This window comes from Octopus sinensis, linkage group LG6 (genome assembly GCF_006345805.1).
Source record: "Octopus sinensis linkage group LG6, ASM634580v1, whole genome shotgun sequence".
Lineage (NCBI taxonomy): Eukaryota > Metazoa > Mollusca > Cephalopoda > Octopoda > Octopodidae > Octopus > Octopus sinensis.
In genome coordinates, this window is record NC_043002.1 from 31,413,316 (window position 1) to 31,430,815 (window position 17,500).

At 35.1% G+C, this 17,500-nt stretch overlaps 1 long non-coding RNA gene across 1 annotated transcript in view; it reads right to left on the reverse strand.

The window, feature by feature from the left end:
- Positions 1 to 7,608: 7,608 nt before the first annotated feature.
- Positions 7,609 to 17,500, reverse strand: part of LOC118763867 — an 18,841-nt gene continuing 8,949 nt past the window's right edge. Inside the window, exons 2-3 of the long non-coding RNA XR_004999621.1 lie at positions 14,986 to 14,992; positions 7,609 to 7,750 (exon numbers count right to left, since the gene is read on the reverse strand). This is a non-coding gene — a long non-coding RNA (uncharacterized LOC118763867). The remainder of the gene's footprint in view (positions 7,751 to 14,985; positions 14,993 to 17,500) is intronic.

Consider the following 17,500-nt stretch of genomic DNA (forward strand, 5'->3'; position numbering starts at 1 on the left):
CTTTGAAAACATAAGGACACAGAAAATGTGTCATGGCCAACAGGAAACGGAGTTTCTTAAGGCTAAATAGTAGGAACACTCTTCCCTTTCATTAATTTGACAATATACGTATTTCTTTACTACCCACAAGGGGCTAAACACAGAGAAGACAAACGGATCAAGTTGATTATATCGACCCCAGTGCGTAACTGGTACTTATTTAATCGACCCCGAAAGGATGAAAGGCAATGTCGACCTCTGCGGAATTTGAACTCAGAACGTAGCGGCAGACGAAATACCGCTGAACATTTTGCCCGGCGTACTAACGATTCTGCCAGCGTGCTGCTAGTGTATAGATCTCTCTGAGAGATGTTGATATGTAATATACACACACACACACACACACACACACACACACACACACACACAACACACATATATATATATATATATATATATATATATATATACACACGTAGGAGTGGCTGTGTGGTAAGTAGCTTGCTTGCTAGCTAGATGGTTTCGGGTATAGTCCCATTGCGTGACACCTTGGGCAAGTGTCTTCTACTATAGCCTCAGGCCGGCCAAAGCTTAGTCATTGGATTTGGTAGACGGAAACTGTAAGAAGCCCCTAGTATATGTATACGTGCGTGTATGTATATATATTATATATATATATATATATATATATATATCCAGTGTATATATATATATAGAGAGAGAGAGTATAAATATATATATATATATATAGATAGATAGATATACATACATATAAACATATGTATGTATACAAATAAATTATATATATATATGGTTGTTAATCTGTAGTTATAGTTTGATATAAGAATCAACGCATCATACTTAAACTAGATAAATTGTCACTATTGCATTTCTAATGGATATGTAATTCTAAAAACAAAAAGCAGGAATATATGAGTAGCAGCTGAAAACCGTCCATTTGTACTGATGACTTTCGTAAACGTGCGATCTGCCTCTTTGCACTTCGACAATAAACAAATTATTCTCTGATAACCGCATACTAAAGATAGCCTGTTACTGACCAATGATTGAAAAATTACCGTTAACGCAAGTAGCTGTAGGCTGAATAAAAATTTGTGACATGGGTCATAATCCGTGGGAGTTTAAAGTAGCAATCTGTATAATATACTTAAGGGAGATAACTCGTTGAAATCTTAAATAACCACGGTATTCATCTGTTGATGACGTCATATATACAATTACAGTGATAAAAAAAGAATGAAAGCAACGCACATACTTATCACTAGTGGAAGAAAAATCCCTGGCTGTGATATGGCATTGCTAAATGCACATATCTGTCTCATTGAAATTTTCCAGTCGCTAATATCCATGGCCAACCGCATATTTATATATATATGTATGTGTGTGTATATATATATATATAAATATATATATATAGGCGCAGGAGTCGCTGTTTGGTAAGTAGCTTGCTAACCAACCACATGGTTCCGGGTTCAGTCCCACTGCGTAGCATCTTGGGCACGTTCTTCTGCTATAGCCCCGGGCCGACCAATGCCTTGTGAGTGGATTTGGTAGACGGAAACTGAAAGAAGCCTGACGTATATATGTATATATATATATATAAGTGTGTGTGAATATGTTTGGGTGTTTGTGTTTGTTCCCCTAGCATTGCTTGACAACCGATGCTGGTGTGTTTACGTTCCCGTCACTTAGCGGTTCGGCAAAAGAGATCGATAGAATAAGTACTGGGCTTACAAAGAATAAGTCCCGGGGTCGATTTGCTCGACTAAAGGCGGTGCTCCAGCATGGCCGCAGTCAAATGACTGAAACAAGTAAAAAGAGAAAAAGAAAAGATATATATATATATATATATATATATATATATATCCTTCATGTATACATACACATTAACAACCATATATGCATGTCTCTATAAATGCATAAATACACGCACAACCACACATATGTATATATATATATATATATATATATTATATATATATATATATATCTATATATATATACATACATAGGGAGAGAGAGAGAGAGAAATGGAGAAATGTGGAATGAGAGAGATGAAAATTTGCAGATACAATATCTATGATACCCGTTCATCACCTCATGTCTGTTATTGTTTTAGCCTCGTGTCATATAACAACCCGCGTTGACCAAAATATAACTGAACTACGATTTGTATAGAAAAAGCGTATCTCCTTTATTGATAAGCTACAAATAATCGCGGTCATCATTTGTAAAAAGCTTCATACTATTCACAGGTCGAAGACTTCCAGTAGAGAAAAGAATTTCTTTTTCTTCACAAGCTTGCCTGCGGGAATGTGGCCAGTTACAGATAAACTAAAAATTAAGAGAAAGAGAATACATACATACATTTATACATACATACCCACATACACAAATACCTACCTACCTACCTACATACATACATACATACATACATACATACATACATACATACATACATACATACAGACATACATGATACATACATACATACATGTCCTAGTGAAGACCTCAATAAAATGTAAGTAAAATAGACCTGACATAGTGATTTGGGATAGGGAAGAGAAACTGTGCACAGTTGAGGAAATTAGCTGTCCAGCGGATGTTAACATGAAGCTGAAGATCAATGAAAAAGAGAGCGTCTATGCTGAACTATTAAGAAATCTGCAGTTACTCTATCCATATTTCGAGTTCATGCCTATACCTGTAATTATTGGGAATTATTCGGAAATTAAGCTTCTCAAAACCAGAAAGGGGAAAGTTAATTCGAAGACTACAGATCCAATCCATCACTGGAACCATAAAAATCTGTAAAACTTTCCAGAAGTTTATCATTTAAGTATATACTGAGCATGTCCAGATAAACAACGATATGCATGAGATTACATATATAAAGCACAACATACAAATCTGCACATATACATACAGACATACAAAAATATCGTTGTTGATGTTGAAATTCCTATGAAGGAGCCTTGGATCTTGGTTAGAAACTGACTCTTTCTCTCTTGGCAAGAAATCTTGAAATAAAACTGAACAATGACATACATACATACGTAAACCAGTTGCTGGAAATTTATTGTGCATCACTCTGTTGCTATCCGAATGGAACTTAATCATCTGTCATTCGTTTTAGGGGCCTTTTGGATTAGTTGATGCTTTTCTCATCAGTAACGAACCGGCTATGACTGTAAACGTAATTAACTTCATTAAGTAACCATTTGGCATGAGTTAAACGGTTTTTCAGTGTCATAGATATGAACTATCCCCTCCTCAGTACATACGACTTATATAGAATGTCTTTATGCAACAAAGTTTTGATAGCACACTCCTGCACCAGAAGTTCTTTGACGATATATTTCATTGATTTACTGGATCATTATCGATAAATTTTCAACCAGTTCAATGTATTGCGGCATTCTTACAGCATTTTTATGATTTGTTTTTTATCTTTCAGTTGTTTCAGTCAATCGACTGCGGCCATGCTGGGGCACCAACTTGAAGGGCTTTTAGTGAAACAAATCAATAGTATTTATTCTATCAGTTTCTTTAGCCGAACCACAAAGTTAGAGACGTATACACACCATCACCATCGTGTGGTGGTGACAGTGAATCAGACACAGAGACACACACACACACACACACATAGATATATGCATCTCTCTATATATAAAAGGCAGTTTGTCTGTCAGTGTGTCTGTCTGTCTGTTTGTCTGTCTGTCTGTGTGTCTGTCAGGTTGTACCCTCACCCTGACCACAGCTTTCAACCGATTCTGATGTACCTTGACACACACATAGCCCAATGTCATAATTCAAAACTAACGCAGCGAAAATTTTGAAAAGTTCCCCCAGTTCTGAAAAATATCGATAAATTCGACATGAGGTCGAGAATCTAAGCTTATCATATGCAACACATTTTCCGTTGTAGTTTTCGCAACTTGCAATCGATTTTCACCAAACTCATGGTGAAGCTTAATGTTACCCTAAGGAACTTAATTCTGACGTTAGTTTTTAATGCAATACCTTACCATCAGAAAAAATCGATAAAATCATGCCATTTTGGGAAATCGCGTTCAAATTCAAGATGACATATTTTCGACAATATCTTTAACAAATTCGCAGGAATCTTTTTTGAAATTCACAGCGAGCATCATGTCTGCGCCAAGGAGCTATATGGCCATCTTGATTCCAATAGGATACGTTACTACTGGAAAAAAATCGGTTAATTAGATCATATGTGGCACACATAGCAAACCGATTTTTCTGCGATATTTTTTGAAAGTTCACATAGATTTTCCCTACACCAATGTTGGACATCAAGTTTGCATTAAATGTTAAACTAACGAGCTTTTGACAATGCAGTTAACAAGTATTGGGAGAAATCGACAAAACCATATCACTTTGAGACCGACCATGCGAACCCTACAAAACTGACTTTTGTTAAATAGTTGGCGGATTTCAGGCACACATGCGCCTTCGTTCCCTAGAGGGAAAGGACTAGATCGGAATTAGTCATTGCCTACTAGAGGCTCCCGAGCCCCCTTTCGCTAGACTTAAGTTAGAATTAGGTAGGGCTTAGATGTGGTCCGAACCCAACCTGGGTTCGGGGTGGGGCGTGTTAAAAGGGCTGACATGTGCAACTTTATCACCTCTGCCGGTCAAACTCCCAACACATGCGTTCCCGTCGCGACACTGATCCCACGGAACTGGGTTGGGTGTGCTAAACAAAACCAGAAAATGCACTTTGACTGTCATAGATTTTCTTCATGCATGCAAGGGAACGGTGCCTTGAATGCCTTAATGCCTTTTAGGCTTCATTTTACAAAATAATGGTTCAATGAGTACAAAAAAGGGTAAAAGGTAAAGGGCATTGCTTATCGACAAAGTTTCTTACATACCCGGGCAACGCCGGGCTGTGCTGCTAGTATACATATATACAACGAGCTGCTTTCAGTTTCCGTCAACGAAATCCACTCACAAGGTTTTTGTCGGCTCGAGGATCTTGTCGTCTCGCAATTGGACTGAATCCAGAACTATGTAGTTGCAAATTAAGTTTGTTACCACACAGCTACACCTGCGCCAATATCTGAACATTTAAAACTTTTTTCTTTTCTTCACTTTGATGCAATTGAAGCATTCCCGCCAGAGTTATTCAATTCCATTCGAACTTTGTGCCCAAATTGCAAATTTAAATATGTCGGCAATGTCAAAAAGAGCCTTTTTCCTCTAACCAGGTTTTCTTCACGAATGGTTTCTTCACAGATGATAAAAATGACAGCATGGATTTTAAATCTTTGTGTTAATATATTATCTGCTATGGGGGACCTGAAAGACATAAAGCCTTAGCATTGATTTGAAGTAATATGCAAATGATTAAGTGTCCTTAAATATTTCCAGCACTCTATGATCACACACGCACGTGCCCGAACACACACAGCGCGCGCGCACGTACACACACACGCACGCAAACACACAGACACACACACACACACAGACACACACACACGCACGCACACACACACACACACACACACACACACACACACCACACACACACACACACACACGATTGAGGCTGTTATTTTAAAGGAAGCCTAAAAATTATGAGTAAACGATTTCTGATGAGAAGGCTCAGTACTAAGTCGAATGACAGAATATTATTTAATTCTTATCGACTGAGAAATTTCTGTCCATGGTAACTGGAGTGAATTTGCCTTTAAAAATTAATATATGTCACAAAAAGTGGAGGCGCGTCGCTTAGTGGTTAGAGTGTCAGCACCGTGATCGTAAGATTGTGGTTTCAATTCCTGGACCGGGCGACGTGTTGTGTTCTTGCTCCAGTCCAATCAGCGGGCAAAAATGAGAAGCGCTGCGATGGACTGGCGTCTCATCCAGCTGGGGAACACATACGCCTTAGAAACCGGGAAACCGGGCCCATGAGCCTAGCTAGGCTTTTAAACGGCGCATTTATTATTTCCTTTTATATGTCGCTAACATATTTTAATTAATATCAAGTTCATATACATACATATGCATACATACAAGAAGGTGTTCAAAATGTTCCTGGTTTTAAGAGTATCGGGAAAGGCTTTGCTGGAAGCTCAACGTTCCGATTTCTTTTACGGGGATTACAAAAATCTCATCGACCGCTGTAATGAGTGCGTGAATCTGAAAAGGGAATATTTTGACTGATTCTTTTGTATTTTCTTTTACTCAAAGACGGGATCGCTTCAACATCTTGCCTTTAGATAGGTAGATTGATACATAGATATTAATACACACACACGCACGTACATACATACGTATATATATATTTATATAGTGAGAGAGATAGATAGATAGATAGATAGATAGATAGATAGATAGATAGATACATGCAAACGCAGATACAAACACATATATATAGCTTACTCGTATGCCATCAGATATGTGTGTGTACGTATGTATGTATGTATGTATGTATGTATGTATGCATGTATGTATGTATGTATGTATGTATGTATATATATATATATATATATATATAATATATATATATTATATATATACTATATATTGTATATATATATATATAATAGATGCATATACATACACACATACAAACATACATGTATACGTAGATAATAAAAGAAACATATATGCATACATATATGGTAAATATATATATACAAGTATGCAAATTCTCGTAGGATATCCTCTGCTCAACGAATATATAATGCAAACTAACATGCTTGAGGTGATGAACTGAGAAAAATTTATAATTAATTCTAATTACATTTCAAGTGAAAAAGACACCCAAGACTCACCACCTCGCATTCATTTTATCATTAAATTAATTTTTGGTTGATCGAATTTCCATGTGTTTTTTCTTTGCGCCAACCTCTCCCACCGCTCCGAGCAGGTTCTCCCAAAGAAATTTTAGAAAATGGACCAATATCCCTCTCACTCTTCCAGAATTACGTGTAGGAGCCCCTCTCTTTCAAAATCAAAGCATAAAATAAGTAAATAACCTTAAATACGTATTAAATTTTTTCAAGGAATATTTCATAATATAAGAATTTCAGTTGTAGTTCTCTGTAGTAGATACTTCATTGTTTGATTATAGATGTTGACTAATCTCAGTCATGTGAAGTTTCAATAGCTTATTCTCAGTTCGGCAACATGACGAGAGGATGATATATTGTTTCTACTCTAAGCACAAGGCCTGAAATTTTGGGGGTGGAAGCCAGTCGATTAGATCGACCCAAGTTCGTAAGTGGTGCATAATTTATGGACCCCGTAAGGATGAAAGGCAAAGTCGACCTTGGCGGAATTTCGTCCGGCGTGCTTAAGTTTCTTATTTTTTATTACCCACAAAGGGCTAAACATATAGGGGACAAACAAGGACAGACAAACGGATTAAGTCGATTACATCAATCCCAGTGCGAAACTAGTACTTAATTTAGCAACCCCGAAAGGATGACAGGCAAAGTCGACCTCGGCGGAAATTGAACTCAAAACGTAACGGCAGACGAAATACCTATTTCTTTACTACCCACAAGGGGCTAAAGACAGAGGGGACAAACAAGGACAGACAAACGGATTAAGTCGATTATATCGACGCCAGTGCGTAACTGGTACTTATTTAATCGACCCCGAAAAGATGAAAGGCAAAGTCGACCTTGGCGGAATTTGAACTCAGAACGTAGCGGCAGACGAAATGCCACTAAGCACTTCGCCCGGCGCGCTAACGTTTGTGCTAGCTCGCCACCTACGAAGATGATATATTATGAAAAAAAGATATATTTAAACAACTAATGAATCCGACTTACCTCCATTCATTAACGTTTTGAAATATTTTGAAATGCTTGATTCACAATTCAAGCTTTCTAAATCTATAACTTTCATTTGAGATATATTGCTTTGTTATTAGTTAAATTTGGTAGACAACAGAACTGATCCTGAAACAACATGCTGTTTATATAGCGGTTTCCAATTTTGACACAAGGCTAGCAATATCGGATGAGGGGCAACATCGATTTAAACGATTCCAGTATAGAATTGGTAGGTATTTTATTGACACCGAAAGGATGAAAAGCAAAGTCGATCTCATTGAAATTTGAATTCAAAGAGTTAGGACGGACGAACTGCCGCTAAGCATTGTGATCGGCGTATTGACGATTCTGCTAGCTCGCCACCTATTTCAGTGACTTAATACTGATTTAAAATTTTGCCAGAAGACCAGAAAATTCAGGGTAGGCGATAAGTCGATTACATCGATCTCAGTGTTACACTGATACTTATTTCATCGACCCACATTGCTAGATGATTATTATCATCATATTACTCCTCCTCTCCTCCTCACCATCATCATCTTCCCCTCCTCCCCTCCTCCTCCTCATCATCATCATCATCTTCCTACTCCAATTCATCATCATCATCTTCCTGCTTCTCCCTTTACTCTTCTTCTTCCTCCTCCTCATATTCGTCTTCGTCCTCCTCCTCCTCCTCTTCTTCTTCTTCTTCTTCTACTTATTTCTCTTCCTCTTCTCTTTTTTCTTCTTCTCCTTCTTTTTCTTCCTCTTCTTCTTCCACTTCTTCATTTTCTTCTTCCTCCTCCTCATATTTTTCCTTATCTTCTTCTTCCTCAGTTTTTCTTCTATTTCTTCTTCTTCCTCAGCTTCTTCTTCTTCTTCTTCTTCTTCTTCTTCTTCTTCTTCTTCTTCTTCTTCTTCTTCTTCTTCTCTTCTTCTTCTTCTTCTTCTTCTTCTTCTTCTTCTTCTTCTTCTTCTTCTTCTTCAGTTTTTTTTTTCAAGATATATTAGTAATTGATAATTAATTAATTCAAAAGGGATTTTTAGAGAAGAGTAACGAAGACATTGCCAAAATACTATGTACGCACGACATGAACACAAAACTCCTAATTGATTAATTGAAAGAAGGAACACATTCTTACATGCACACAATCGAAGTGCAATCTGGCAGTTAAATTTTGTAAGCACTCTTTGTGAATGGTAAAATTATGTTGTATATTTGACAATCAAGTTTTTAAAATTAATATTTAAAATATCCATACACACATACATATATATAAATATTATGAGAAATATATATATGACAACCATCGACAATATTTTCGTCAATTAAATTTCAATCATAAAGCATTGATGAACATCCTAGCTGTAAGAGAAGGCTGTGGCTTATATTGCCATGCAGGGGACTTGAACGCTACTATACAGTTGGCTTCCAAACGTACAACTCAAAAAACAGCCACGTGTTTCTATCATATAAATGGATACACACACAACTCACAAACAAACATACACACACACATATAGAAGGTAAAAAGTGAAGATAGGAAAGCGTTTTGAACTTGAAAGATTCAACAAAACCTTTATAATATAGGTACAAAGGCCCCCTCCTCCGAAAAAATATATCTAGTTATTCTTTCTCTTGAGAACGGGCCTCTGCGCCTGAAATATAAAGGCTTTGTTAAATTTTCTGCATTGTCAGAATCTTTCTTATTCTCCCTTTTCTTCGATATTAAAATTCTTCATGCAAAGTACAACGCCCATATACATATACATATATATATATAATATATAGTATATATATATATAGTTAGATAGATAGATATATAGAGAAAGACAGAGAGACGGAGATAGAGAGATAGATAGATAATGGTATACATATTATTTACGTATATATATATATATAGATATATATATACGTGCTTACACACATTTATATATGAACATATTTATATGTATACACGCACATATATATTTGCTTATACATATATATTTATATTTATTCACACGTTTGTGTGTGTGTGTGTGTGTGTGTGTGTGTGTTTGTTTGTTAAGATATTAATGCCGCCATTAACGCTCCCTCCTGATAATAAACTGTGAATCAGCTCCCTCATCCTATTTCTCAATTAATCAACAACAACTTCAACAGATTTATTAGTTTTCCTAAGATAAACAGATAGATGTATTGCATTTACTTATCGCTTATGATGCTGTCACGTGATTACAGACAATATGTTGTATCCTGATAAATGCATGCAGTCATGCTAGCTGATATATTCACATTAACACTTATATCAATGTGCATTCATATATATGTATGTAGATATATATATATATATATATATATATAATATATATATATATATATATACATAAGTATAGATATATATATATAATATATATATATATATATATATATATATATATATACATTATAGTATATCGCATTACAAACACAGATATTCATATGTGTTTGAGTATATACATATATAAAGTGTATATATCTGTATCTAATGGGTTTTCTAGCATATATTAGATGTTGAGATATCTATATCGAATATATACATGCATATATATATATTATAATATATGTATATATATATATATAATATATATATATATATAATATATATATATATTATATATATATAGATAGATAGAATAGATAGAAGATAGATAGATAGATAGATAGATAGATAGATAGATAGATAGATAGATAGATAGATAGATATAGATAGATAGATAGATAGATAGATAGATAGATAAATATGTATGCATGTATGTATATATGGAGACACAAACAGAAATATGCAGACACACACAGGTAGCTATTCCGTATAAATGTAACCATAGACACATTCACAGGCATACACTATGACATGCATGTGCATACTGCATGCACGTATATCTATATCCTTATGTTGTACATATATTCTTTTATTCTTTTAAGTGTTTCAGTCATTTGATTAACGCCATGCTGGAGCACCGCCTTTAGATGATCAAATCGACCCAGAACTTGTTCTTTGTAATCCTAGTAATTATTCTATCCGTCTCTTTTCGCTGAACGCATAAAAATCGGTTGTCATATACATATACAAACATATACATATACATACATATATACGATGCACTTCTTTCAGTTTCCGTCTACCAAATACAATCACTAGGCTTTGGTCGGCCCGAGGGTATAGCAGATAAAACTTGGCCAATGTGCCACGCAGTGGGACTGAACCCTGAACCTTGTAGCTTCTTACCACACAACTACGCTTGTGCCTATATATATATGAAAGAAAACAAAAAGTGGAACAAGAACGTAACAGGCGACAACAAAACATCCACACAGACGATACCAAAAAGGAAAGAAAAGCAAGGACGGATCATTCGGAGTTTTATATCTTCAGTTAACTTCCAGATTTTCTCAGCCAGTTACACACGAGACTGCTCCAACTTGGCCGGCCCCAAGAAAATCTAAGCTAAGTGTACTAGATTCCTTGGAAGAAAGCAAGCGTATATATACGAAATCAAGGACTAAAATAAAAATGGTACACAAATACCATTTCTCTATTTCACAATATTCTGAGGAATGTCTGTTATAGATTTATCTACAAAAATATCACAAAATAGATATTCTCGGTCAATTGTGTGAGCTCACTTTTTCTTTCGGTAATCGGATATTTCGGAGCTTTCTTTTGGATAGTACAATGATAATGTTTGAAATATGAAGTTTTGTAACAGTCAATTGCCTTAAATGGGATACACTTCCTGTCAAAACTAGCATAATTTTAACTAATCAAGGTCAGTTTTTAACAACTTACCTCTTCCCCAGGCATGATTTACTGTTAATATGTCGAGACGTTGGTGGGTCAAATGGGACATCAATCAAAGTATATGTATATGTGAAATAGATGACATAATTTCACTCACTAAACTACAACCATATCCGGTTATAATCACTTTTGCCTCTCTTACCCCTGGACCACAATAGCTTCGAGGTCTCTAGGACTGCAAGATGCACCCAAATAACCTACTCTTCCCCACCTGTCTCTCATACGTCAATTTTGCTGTAGATACCTCTTGTAAATCCACAAGAAAAAAAGAAGGAAAATATATGGAAATCAAAGAACACACCTTTTATGGGTCAAGAAAGAGGCTTGAATGTGATTACTCGTACTGCTTGAAATAGCAGCCAGATTTACGCTCAAATTATAATTTATCGTTTCGATAAAACCAAGAACAGAGAACCTGATAGATATAGCCCTTGATGCACAGCGCCTGCATAGGAATATGGGAGGGGGACCAAATCAATATTTCCAGCGAAAAACTTTATAAACATTAGACTATTATAACGAGGACGATGACGACGCTACCTCCGCTAACAACGACGAACGCGACCACGATGATGGTGATGATGATGATGATGATGATGATGATGATGATGATGTTGATGACAACACCGATAACGACGACGGCGTAGATGATTATGACGATTCTAGATATTTTCAAGTACAGTGATAAATAATACTATTGATTGAAGTACTTTATTGGTACTTTATATTACCGAGCCCCTACTTTAGTTTGAAATTGAGTTGATATATTTTAATAAGAGAGAATTGGATTATGCGAAAATGCTTCCAAAGAACATGCATAATCTATTTGTTATAGTTCCCTATAAATCGTACACCTGATATTCAGTTACTTAACACACATGGCGCTATTTTACTCGTAGTTGATGTAGCAATACCACATTATTATAAAGTTACGCAGAAACGAATTGAAAGTAGAAGGAATTGTACCGTTGAAAATGGAGGTTTAGAAATATTATGGCGCGTTGCTTTGGCCATCTTATTTGTAATTTCTACATATTGAAGGATAAAAATATTGTTTACCTATATGAATCAACACAGGAATATTCCAGAAAATAGCAGTATCAGTGTTTTTAAATATATTCTACAAACCTAGATACGTAATTTATACACGATATCCAACTGATACCTAATATTTAAAGAATGGAAACTTTTATAATTATGATAATAATAGTCATCATAATTAACCTTGCTAAGAGACACCTGAAAAAGTGAAAAATAAACAGACATAAACGAATACAATAGGTTCTAAGTAATCAACGACATCAACTTTAAATTCTCATGAGTACTAAAATATTTATTGCCACTGAAGATCAAGGGGATTGACTATATACAACCTTATAAATTTATTTCATGTGACAGAAACATTCATGTATCTGTTTCGAAGTACGCTCGTATATGTGGGACGTAATGTGTATGAAATTCTGTAAACTTTTGGGCCATATATGTGTCGATGAGACAGATTCAAGACATAAAAATATCTATGCAAAAGCTACAAACACACGCACACACTAACACACGGAAACTTTATATGTATATAAACATACTATACATATATATGTGCATATGTACATATACGTATGTATACACTTGCATATACATATGCATTTAGTTTGAAATTGAGTTGATATATTTTAATAAGAGAGAATTGGATTATGCGAAAATGCTATGTATATACTTTTGTACGGAGCAAATAATTCAGAAAATATCTGCGAATATATTACTGACTCTATTATTATCTAGTGTAAGAATTAAAAATGATAATAACCGAATCGGTAATATAGGCGATTGCAGGTCCCATAGAACATTAAATAGCTGAAGGATTAAAATTAATCAAAGGACATACCAAGTATGTCTACCTGCTGGAAATAACAGTCAAAACTCTTATTTTAATCGCCCAAAATACACTGATAATATCTACAGATATCAACCGTCCGAGGGCAACGGGCTAAGACAATCTCTCAGCATACTTTCAAGTACTTGGACTCACGTGGACTGGTTACTGAACTGGCATTACAGTTTCACCATGATGGACAGCCCCAACACATCACATTGAGGTCTGCGCTGCGACTGATAATTTTATTTATATATATAGATATAAATGCAATCATACACACACACACACACACATATATATATTTATAGATATAAATGCATACATATAAATGTTTACCCACGATCACGTACTTACGTCCACATACATAAAAATATATATGTAGATGAATGCATAATACAAATATACACATGAATATATACATAGAAATATATTTATGCGTACGTGTTTAAGTGTGTGTGTGTGTGTATACCTGTGTGTGTATATGTGTGTATATATATGTATAAAATTATATACATTCTTATAAAGATGTACATGTGCAAATATATATATATATGTATATATAATCATATATATATAGATAGATATACACTCACACACACACAAACATATGTATACACACACACACGCAGGCACTTACGCTTAAATATGCATATATTTCATATATATATATTTGTATGTATGTATTCATCTACATATATATTTGTATGTGGGCGTGAGTATGTGAGCGTGGGTAAAAATTTGTCTTAAGATAACCTCTTTATTTCCTACACTAGCGATTTGTTGGTTTGTAATCTAATCGCCCCATTCGGCGGCCATTTTATCAAATACTAACGGACATGTTGTTTTGCTTATGTGTATTCAACTAGAAGCACACAGCTGTAGCTATTTCATGCCAACAACGTCCTCTTCTTAAATTCGTGTTTTTCTTTTGTGAGTAAATTTCTTAAAGCTTCTCAGTTTTCTACTCAAAATCATAGACGACTTTTGACAACGACAAAAACGACTGCGATGGCAATGACGAAGAAATACGCAGGGAAGAATAAAGAAAAATGTAGGAGTAGATATACAAGTAAAAAGAGTAGAAATGGAAAAAAAATATGAGGAAAAATAATAATAATAATAATAATAATAATAATAATAATAATAATTAATATAATAATATGAACAACAACAACAACAAAAACAATAACTATAATGATGATGACGATGATGATAATAATAATAATATCAACATCAACGACAACAATAACAGCAAAAACAGCAACAACAACAATAATAATAATAATGTTTTATTTATTAACCACCAAGGGTTGACAAAAACATCGAGGATGGTACAGTACCAAACAGTGTGGGATTACATTAAAAAAATGTTTAAAAAAGGAAAATAACAGATACAAAGAAAATTACAAAAGTAAAAATTTAAACAAAAATAATTCTACAAATTGTGGGAGACTTATCATGGCTAATCCTGCGATCACCATAAAACCAAATCAACCTTACCACTCAGGAAATTGTTCTCCCCTAGTTGTCTTCTTCCAGTCTACATGCGCATGCTTATTCACTGGGAGCGTGCTTGCCGATTCTGAAACTGCTAATACGAAAACATAAAACATTGAGAAACATCGCACAAAAACTAGGACGTGCGGGATATATACCGGCTTCTGAGTCACATCAGACGGTAGATGTAAGCATTAAAAACTATATTTCGATGTGGTTTGTCATTTATCCAGAAAAATCGAGCAAGGTATTGCTGAAAAGGAACGATCATGGTGGTCCACCGAAGGCCAAATTGCAGTTTTGCTGCCACTTTGATTCGTCAAGTGAACTTAAGGCTGACAATGCAGCTTTGCTACTTGGCGTTGAAGACTAGGACAAGGAACAATCTAACTGCCTGAATGTGGTTTGGAATGGCTCTCCTAGTAACTTCTTCTAAGTTTCACAAGTACCAAGTATGAATCTAAAATGGCACTCGTATCGTATCAAAAGTATGTTCCTAGGAACACGTTTAAAAGCTGAACAGGAGCTTATATCATCGCCACTGAAAGAATCTATGGCAACGTCGACCTCGGTGGAATTTGAACTTAGAAAACAAGGAGCGAGTAAAAACGACGCAAAGCATTAAATCCGAAGCGCTAACGGTATTGCCGGCTCGTCGCCTTGATGATGATGATGATGATGAGATGATGATGATGATGATGATGAGATGATGATGATGATGATGATGATGATGATGATGATGAGATGATGATGATGATGATGATGATGATGATGATGATGATGGATGATGATGATGATGATGATGATGAAGAAGAAGAAGAAGAAGAAGAAGAAGAAGAAGAGAAGAAGAAAGAAGAAGAAGAAGAAGAGAAGAAGAAGAAGAAGAAGAAGAAGAGAAGAAGAAGAAGAAGAAGAAGAAGAAGAAGAAGAAGAGAAGAAGAAGAAGAAGAAGAGAAGAAGAAGAGAAGAAGAAGAAGAAGAAGAAGAAGTAATAGTGAGAAACAAAGAAAGGGAAGCGTGAAAATCTAATGCGTAGGAAGCTAATGGCATGGAAAAACGAGAAAAAAGCGGATGAATTGCTGTTACATTCTTGAAATATAAGTCATAATTTTGAGAGTTTCTTAGTAAAAGAGCATTCACTATATTGGTGGAAAGTTGCCTCTTTTCCTAATATATTTAAGAATCATATTATAGTAAAAAAAAGGACATATTTTCATTATTTGACACATGTCACACGAAAAAGTATAGACCTGCAGACTGAAACAGCCATGTGTATGTATATTGGTATGTATGTATGAATATGTGTGTTTGTATGAATGTATATGGGTATGTACTTGTGTGTGCTGACATGCATATATGTATACACTCAAATACATGAACAGACATACGTATATATACACACACATGTATACTTATGTCAAGATTTCTTCCACTTTACCCGTTTACGTATGTTGCTAGCTCTCTTTTTTTTTTTTACATAAGCTCATGCATGTATATATGTACACATTGGATATGTGTGTATATACGTCAGTTGCTGTGTGGTTTTGTGTGTGTGAGTGAGTATGTATGTGTGCGTATGTTTGTGTTTGTGTGTTTGTGTGTGTGTGTGTGTATATATGTGTGTGTGTGTGTGTGTGTGTGTGTGTATGTGTAAATATATGCAATACTTCTATTCGCGCTTGCAGGATCTTGCAGCTGAAGCTCGGGTCTCAGAAATAAATTTTCATTATAATTCATAAATGATGTAAGCTCTATGCCATCATCATAAAAGTTGCAATCTCAGTAAGAAAGCATAGAAAAATGGAAATGATGTGATAGCAACGAAAAAATGCGTCGGCTCTGCTAATAAATTAAATATAAAAAAAGTAATAATAATAAATAAGGCAGAAACGTGATGAATCTTTCTACCAGTTGTTACCAATTATGGAAAACAGTTTAATCTAAAAGTTTCCCTTCTTGCTTACCATAAATTTTCCTCGCACTTGTCATACGAATATATTTCCATTAAGGTTCATAAATATTATATAACAACAGTACAGAAGGACAACAGGGTAACAAAGCAAAAAAGGATTTCTGTTTGAGATTTCTTAAAAAAGGAGAAAGAAACATTTTCTAATTTTTTGTTCATCTTTTCTTGTGTTGTTCTGAATTGTTTTTAACTTCTTTTCTAACTTCCCTTATTTTTCAGTTACATTATTTCATCCTCCTGTTTTATACCTTTACTTTACCTACCGAACCTATCCTACAAACATCGTTACCCATTTGTCCTTCTCTACTATATCATAACTGTGTTGCCTGAGATACACCAGCGCATTATCCTCACCAGCACCTGCCAGACCACGTATCTCCTCTTTAACGAATACTGTAACCACGTTAATAAGCGCGAAAGAACGTATTGACAAACTGAATTCCTAAAGAAATATAGACTGCATAACCTAATCCTACAATCATTTAGATGCCTATTTTTCCCTGTCACATCCCACAGACCCTGTGATATTATCACCAAATACAGC